This window comes from Urocampus carinirostris, chromosome 4, assembly GCF_059441175.1.
Source record: "Urocampus carinirostris isolate Australia breed hairy pipefish chromosome 4, RoL_Ucar_1.0, whole genome shotgun sequence".
In the NCBI taxonomy this organism is placed as follows: domain Eukaryota; kingdom Metazoa; phylum Chordata; class Actinopteri; order Syngnathiformes; family Syngnathidae; genus Urocampus; species Urocampus carinirostris.
Window position 1 is genome coordinate 14,703,447 of NC_142352.1, and position 7,865 is coordinate 14,711,311.

At 39.4% G+C, this 7,865-nt stretch overlaps 2 pseudogenes; both read right to left on the minus strand.

The window, feature by feature from the left end:
• Positions 1-6,095: 6,095 nt before the first annotated feature.
• LOC148366902 (U2 spliceosomal RNA) lies at positions 6,096-6,249 on the minus strand (annotated as a pseudogene).
• A 1,172-nt stretch (positions 6,250-7,421) lies between these two features.
• On the minus strand, positions 7,422-7,510 carry LOC148366903 (U2 spliceosomal RNA; annotated as a pseudogene).
• Between the last annotated feature and the right edge of the window lie 355 nt (positions 7,511-7,865).

Genomic DNA, 7,865 nt, shown 5'->3' on the forward strand with positions numbered 1-7,865 from the left:
ATATTTTATTTCAACAACTATTTTTTTCAATTTCTTGGCAAAAGAAATTGCACTAACACGCGAAAAACAATTTTTGAATAAAACGTGTTGGAGTAGAATAAAGAAAAAATATTCAAAACGGACAAAAATGTCAACTTATTTTAAAGATTGTTGCCCCCCCCCCCAGTAAAATGAATTCTGATAAATAAAAAACATAACGGGAAAATAAACATTTTCTTGTAAAACATGGGGTTAGAATGTAGACATGTTTTACCATCCTGGGAAAGAAGTAGAAAAAGTGACATAAATAAAAAATGCATATAAAAGTGAACTATATTGTCTGATTCTACCTATTTAAATGATTATTCATCGTATTTTTCTAGTAGAATAGATTGCAAGTGTACTAATACGGTAAAATAGTCTTTAAATTTGCTATACTGTATTTGTTTATATCCCAAAATGAGCCTGTGATAGGTAACATCAGTCAAGTCGAAACCCATTTTTACGAAGCAAACCTTATTAATAATTATTCTACACCAACACCGAAAAACTTTCACAAGCACAAGTAGAGCATAAACGCTTAATAATATTTTTATTTACAAATGTAGATAGTCAGTCAACATTTATGCCAAATAATGCGCGGATGTTGCTTAGCCAATCAGAATACAGAACGCAATGTAAGATCGTGTAAAGAGAACCGCGTTGCATTAGGGGTTCTAAATAATCATTACGAAAAAAATATTACTAAACTTTAAAGAAATTAACCTTTTAAATGCAAATGCGTCGTTCAAAGCGAGATGTAATTAACATACAAGATTGTTTATTGTACGTGCAGGGGCGCGTGCGCGGGGAGTGCTCGCCACCCCTCCCCCATCGTCTTTAACATGGCGCCCAAGTGCGCCAACCTTAGCGTAAATATTACTCAACAGACGCCACCCCGACAGAATAAACGACAAAACTATGGTCGCTTTGCTGGTTTAAATCGACGCGCTCATCGCAATGGAACTGTATATACCCTTCGAAAATATCGGAGAGAAAGGCGAATGTTAGGGAAGATTAGCTTAGAAGTTAGCTCAGTTGAGGATGACTAGCTAGCGCGACAAAAACAAGGCTTTAAAATACGAACCGCTGAAGTTTTTCACTGAAAAGTTATTTGCCGTAACCTTATAACGGCGTGCTTTTAACTTTGTTTAACACTAAACGACGCTTTAGAAAAGCAAGCCGTTAAGGATAGACGTTAGCTTGTAGTGAGAAGTTAGCTTAGAGATTAGCCTAGCCGCACTAGGTAGCTACCACGGCGAAAACATGGCTTGTAAAAATGTGCCACTTATTGTTTTCGCCCGGTGGGTAATACCACTATTTAGTTCAAGAAACGTTTATAAAAGAAGCAATTTGTGGTTTGAAAATAACAAAGAGGCAACTCTTAAAGTAGTGTTCAATTTAATATACGACATGTGACGGACTAGCTAGTAAGCTAACATGTACAACAACAAACACGCCCATTTAAATACGAAATAACTACCGGGGGTTCCATTACACGATTAAAGCGACGCTGGATGTGGTGTTATCATAACTTACATTTAGAGTTCAAATAAGGAATATAAATCGAACCATGTGTTGCTAAGCTAGCATGCTAAATCGCGCGGCCTTGTGCCTGCCCCATGTGCTGCTGCTTTGTTCTTGGGGCACTTTAACTCGCACGCCAATGCACTCGAATCGGACCCTAAATAATAAGGGTATTAAACCCCCAGAATGTTGGCGTATGATTTAGAAATAAAATGGGAGACATATAATTGTGCGTTAAAGTTAGCAGATGGAACTTGTTGCGACAAAGCCAAGCACAGGACAGCTTTTCAAATTTCCCTCAATGGTGGAAGCTGAGGGGGCTGCCATGCGCCTCATGTTACACTCCTTTCCTCGCCGAAAGAGAAGAGAAATATTTCGCTTTTATCCCTTCTCGTTAAAATCACGTCGATTAAACTCGCCATTAACATAAAACCCACGCTTTTATCGCGTTATTGAAGACTTTAAGGATCCCGATCGGACTTCCTCCGCTGACAAACACGCGCTCGACGAAAACACTCACCGGGCGGAATCTTCCATCTTCGCTCCTCGTGTGCACTACGAAAACAAGAGCGCGATCGACAAACTTGTGGATCCGTGAGGAGGAGAAAGAAATTGAATATGGCGAGAATGGAAAACGCGTGGCCCCTACGCAGGAAAGTGGCGCGAATGGGAGCAGTTGTGAACCATGTGGCTGAATGAAGGGCGGCGCCCAGTGAACGTAAATATGTAGCTACAACCCCCCCGGATGGCTACCCACATTTGCATACATCAACTACGGGACTTCCGACAGAATAAAAAATCCGATTTTGAGCAAAAACTAAAACAAAACTTATCCTTTGCATTTGATTTTATTTGAAGACATAAGAAAATCCAACTTTTAGCTTTAAACCTTAAAATTTGCATTGCATATATTTTCAAATTGTTCGGGTGAGTGGAACAGTTTTGAAAAGTTTTCTGGTTGGAAAGAAGTTGAAATGACGGGAAAAAACGTCAAGGAACGTCTTTATTTCTTTTAAAAATATTTTTAAAGGATGACTCTTGGATGTAAACCAAATTAGATGAAGTAAACAGTGTTTTTTGACACAAGGCACACTTATTTTCCTGAAAAAAAAATTGAGGCGCACCGTCCGTAGAAAATTGTTTAAAGATGAATAGCTAGTACCAGTTTCATGTTGTTGTTGTTTTTTTTTTTTTAATTATCATGTTACCAAAATCAGCACGGCGGCGCAGTGGTTAGCGCGTGTGCGGCGCAGTTCTGAGGTCATGGGAAAATCCAGCTCCGGAGTTTGTATGTTCTCCCCGTGCTTGCGTGGGTTTCCTCCGGGCACTCCGCTTTCCTCCCACATTCCAAAATCATGCATTTAAGGTGAATTGGCCGGTCCAAATCGTCCCTAGGTGTGGATGAGCGAGCAAGTTGTCTGTCCCTGTGTGCCCTGCGATTGGCTGGCAACCAGTCCAGGGTGTCCCCTGCCCACTGCCCTGCGAACCTACTGAGGATAAGCGGTGCAGCTAATGGATGGATGGATGGATGTTACCAAAATGACAGTATAAAGTATAGGTAGAAGCACTTTGGTATACTGAAAGGACTGTTGTAAAGGGCTGCGTAAATAAAATACTGTACAATTAACATTTCTATAATCATTTGTGGTCACCGTGGGTCAGGAGGTAAACCAATTTATTCATTCTGGTTAATAATTTTGCTGTGATTTGGGATTGTATTATGTTTAATCTGTTTTCAAGTTTAGCTGTATTTTATGCTGTTTTCCTCATGTTGAGGTTTTTGAGTTTTTCCCTGCCCTCATGTAGGTTTTAGATCAGGTGATGGTGTAATAATAGTCTGTGGTTTGCAATAATCTGTGGTCTCTGCAGCCCTTTGTGACTCTTTGTGATCAAGGGCTATACAGATAAACATGACTTGACGTGACTTTTTTAGAAAACAAACTAAAAACAAGTAACAATTATTTTGTAGTAATACAAAACATGATTTCATACATTCTAACATTTTTAAATCCTTTTGGGGAGATTATCAAGATATTTAAATTATGATTTTTACAGTATTACATTTATCTTACGAATTTCTGTTGGTTATTCGATATTTGTACCTGTTCTGTCTCATGTTCAGAGAATTACTTTATAAAAAGAGAGGAAGTAAATGCTGCCACCTACCGGTGTGGATGAATGTTACATTAATGGCAAAAAGCTATGTTCTATTTAAATACTAATAAAACAAGAATAACATAATAAAATTGGGCAGTTTCCTGTGGCACACTTGACAAGGTCTCACGGCACACTGGTTGAAAAACACTGAAGTAAACAACAATCGCAGCTATAACGTTTATTGTTGTTTTTTAGCAAAGTTAACCCGCCTGGCATAAACTGGTCCAATATGTTTAAAACACACTAAGGTTTTGTCTAAATGACATCTTTATTTGGTAGAAAAGTAAAAGTTGAAAACATTTATATTTAAAGACGTTGAACAGACGACCTTTCTGGGGACAAATAACTCCAAAACTGCAAAAGACTAAAACATGATTAGACAATCTACTCCAAGGAAAACGTGTAGTGAAGATTTTAAAGAGAAAAATAAGATATAAGACACTCAAGACAAATGGGCAAAATAATTACAAAGTAAGAGCTTAGAGAGTCAAGTCATGTCATGTTTATTTGTATAGCCTTTAATCTCAAAGAGACTGGTTATAATACTAGTGCAATGAAAGTATAGTACAATAACATCCAGCTGCAACAACAAAAATCCCAAATAAATCGCAAAATACATATTTTCCAATTCGCACTCTTGTTTAAGGTGGTGATGGCCCTGTGGAAGAAAATGTCTCTGATTCTGTTAGTCCTTGTTTTGAGGGGAACTGTAGCACCTACCAGAGGAAAACCAGTCAAAGAGATGTTGACCAGGGTGAAAAGAGTTATAATGTTGATGGCACTGCTGCGGTATCGCAAGCCGGCAATGTCCTCAAGGCTGGGCAGAGAGCAGCCGACGATCTTCTGGGCTGTGTTGATTACTCTCTGTATATTTTGCTTGTCGGCGGCCATACTCCCAGCATACCAGCTAAAATGTCACATTTTACAATATTTTTTTTCACTTTTTTTTACCCGTAAAGCATCAATAATTATTATTATTCTGTAATGATTCTCCCCAAAATATGTATGGATAGGCCAGCAAACTCTAGTACAGTAAATACAGTCTGTGAAATGGCCAGCAGAGGGAACTCACCAACTGCCGCTAAATATTTGTACTGTAACTCACGTTTAGAAAGTATCTACAGTAGGTACACATTTTTCATTCTTGCAGACTGATAAGAATGTATTTTCTTGTACTTTTTACTTCCTGGCAAGTATCCATTTTGATTTCTTGAGGATATAAAATGTTATACAATGCAACATTAGATCATTGATTAAAGCAATTTCTAGTTACTATTTGTCATTTACCCAGTCAAGAAGCAAAAATATATGTTTTTTTTAAGTAACTAGAGCAGGGGTGTCAAACTCATTTTAACCCGGGGGCCACACGGGAGAACAAACATTCTCTCGGGGGCCGGACTAGTAGATTAGAGAGAACGAGAAAGGAGAGAAAGAAATAAGAGAGAGAGAGGTAGAGAATAGTAAAAAGGGTGGGACAAAGAAGGAGAGAAAGGGCGAAAGAGAGAGAGAAAAGAAAGAGAGAGAGAGGGCGTGAAAAGAGAGGGGGAAGGAAAGAGAGAGAGAACAAGATCCAAAGAGAAAGAGAAAGAGACAAGGAGAGAAAAGAGAAGGAAGGAAATAGAGAAGGGGAAAGCGAGAGAGAGAGAGAGAGAGCGAGAGAGAGAGAGAGAGAGAAGGAAAAAAGGAAGTTAGAGGGAAAAAAGGTAAAAATACAGAGACAAAGAGGAACAAAGAAAGAGAAAAAGAGAGAGAGGGATAGTGAAAGAGAGAGAGAGATAAAGAGTGGAAGGAAGATTGAGGGTTGAGAGAGAGAGAGGGAGAGAAAAAGAGAGCGAGAGAGATACAAGTACAGCGTTTGTGAGAGGCACCTGGCTTTGGCAACATCAAGTGGATATATTTCAACCTGCAGCTCATTTTTCTCTTGCACTTCTCCGAGCGTTGACTCGCGGGCCGGATTTAATCCCTCTGCGGGCCTGATCCGGCCCACGGGCCGACTGTTTGACACCCCTGAACCAGAGGAAGCTGAAGCCAACCAAACCGACATTTTGACGGAACAATTGATAATCCTTAAAATATGAACACCAAATGAAATTTTAGATATTTATTTATTGCCCGAAAATCAACCAGATAGTGTCCGGAAACAGAACAAGGACCTACTGAGATTCGGTCTGGAACCTCAGTGGAACTGTTTAAATCCAGGCTTTAAAACACACTTATATTACAGAGTTTATGAATGGGGGTTTTTAAGGGTTATTGTTCTATCTTCGTTATTCATTATCCATTATCCGTTATCGGTCAGTTCATAATACGCTACAAAGCCAAGGAGCCGGGACTCTTACTCTCAGCCAAAAGGCCAAGCTAAGGTCCTAGCCCTAAAGCCTTGCTGCGATCATTGCGAATGCACCGTTCCCGGAGGTACTGCAATACCGGGCCGATGCGTGGAGTGGACAGAGCAAGCTCTTATTCCATCTCCAGATTGCAAAAATCTGTGCTCACTACAAAGGCCAAGCTAAGGACCTAGCATCAAAGCCTTGAAGGCCAAGCTAAGGACCTAGCATCAAAGGCCAAGCTAAGGACCTAGCATCAAAGCCTTGCTAGCCTAGGCCAAGCTAAGGACCTAGCATCAAAGCCAAGGCCAAAGGGGCGAGTCCGGGGCAATGAGAATGCCGTATCTAAAAGAATAGGTATTTCCTGTTGATAATATATGTGTATTAATTGTTATTACAACATCCATTGCAGCTTGGTCATCCTGGAAGGGGGATTACCTCACACGCGGTTCCTTCTCAAGTTTTCTTCATTTTCTTATGTTGATGTTTTGAGTTTTTCCTTGCCCTCGAGTAGGTTTTAGATCAGGGGAGGGTGTGTTAATAGTCTGGAGTTTGCAATAATCTGTGGTCTGTTCAGCCCTTTGAAACTCATGATTAAAGGCTATACAAATAAACATGACTTGTGTTACTAAGATCTTCAGAATTTAAAGACATCAAAAATACTATTCCTGATCTAAGTGAATAAAACTTGAAAGGGAAAAGACGCAGTATATTTGGGAACATAAACTAACTCTGAGACTAACGTTAAAGAAAGACCTATGTCACATCATATCTTTAACACATCAAAGAGTAAAAATCAACCAGAAGGACCAAAACACAACAGTACTAAGAGAACAGATCATGACGAGTACAGATTTATGTCAATTTTAACTCAATTAAATAAGTATAGTTTTAAAAATTGATGTGGTTGAGTGCAAAATGACCACTGATTTATTCATTAGTGGACTTGGATCTACCCACCCCCAGCTGTTTTGTCGTCACGGCTCTCTCGTTATCTTCTGTTCATGTGGAGGAATATTTCTTGTGTTGCCTTACTTTCATGTTTTGTTCTGCTACAACTGGTTGGTGTTGAAACATGTATGTAGTAGTTCTGTACACTCACACGTAAAATTGAAATGTTTTTATTGTTCCATCGCTTCTCACACATTTTTGGGGGGTTCAGTTAGAATCATTTGATATTATACCATATCTTATGTCTTCCTCCTTTCATGTCTTGTTCATTTAGATCGAGGTGGGGTTTTGTAGAGGTTTATTGTTCTATATTCTTTATCAATTATCCATTATCAGTAAAATCATAATACACTACAAAGCCAAGAGGCCGAGACACTTGCTCCGAGCCAAGAGGCTGAGTCAAGGTCCTAGCCACAGGGCCAAGCAGTGATCAGTGCGAAAGCACCGTTCCCGGAGGTACTGCAATACCGGGCCGATGCGTGGAGTGGACAGGGCAAGCTCCTATTCCATCTCCCAATTGCAAAAATCAACTGAGCACAAAGTACTCAGTTCGTCACAGTCTATAGTACACAAATCCGGAACTTCAAAGATAGTTCACAGACCAAGCTTTAATGTTTTAACATTATGTAGCAGGGATGTGGAGTCGAGCCTGTGTTGGCGTAGCCTTGATGTATTTAAAGTTTGAAGATCATACTGAACTTTGGGTTTCCGTTTCTCTACACGCTCCGAATATTATTCGTTTTGCGCTAATAAATCCTTTTGTAAAATCGTTTTCAATTATAACCTTTATCTTCTTGGTTCCTTTATATTGTGTAAATTATAACCTTATCTTCCTTGTTCCTTCATCTTCTTTGTTTTCTTTTATCCTCACTGTTAAATGTGAGA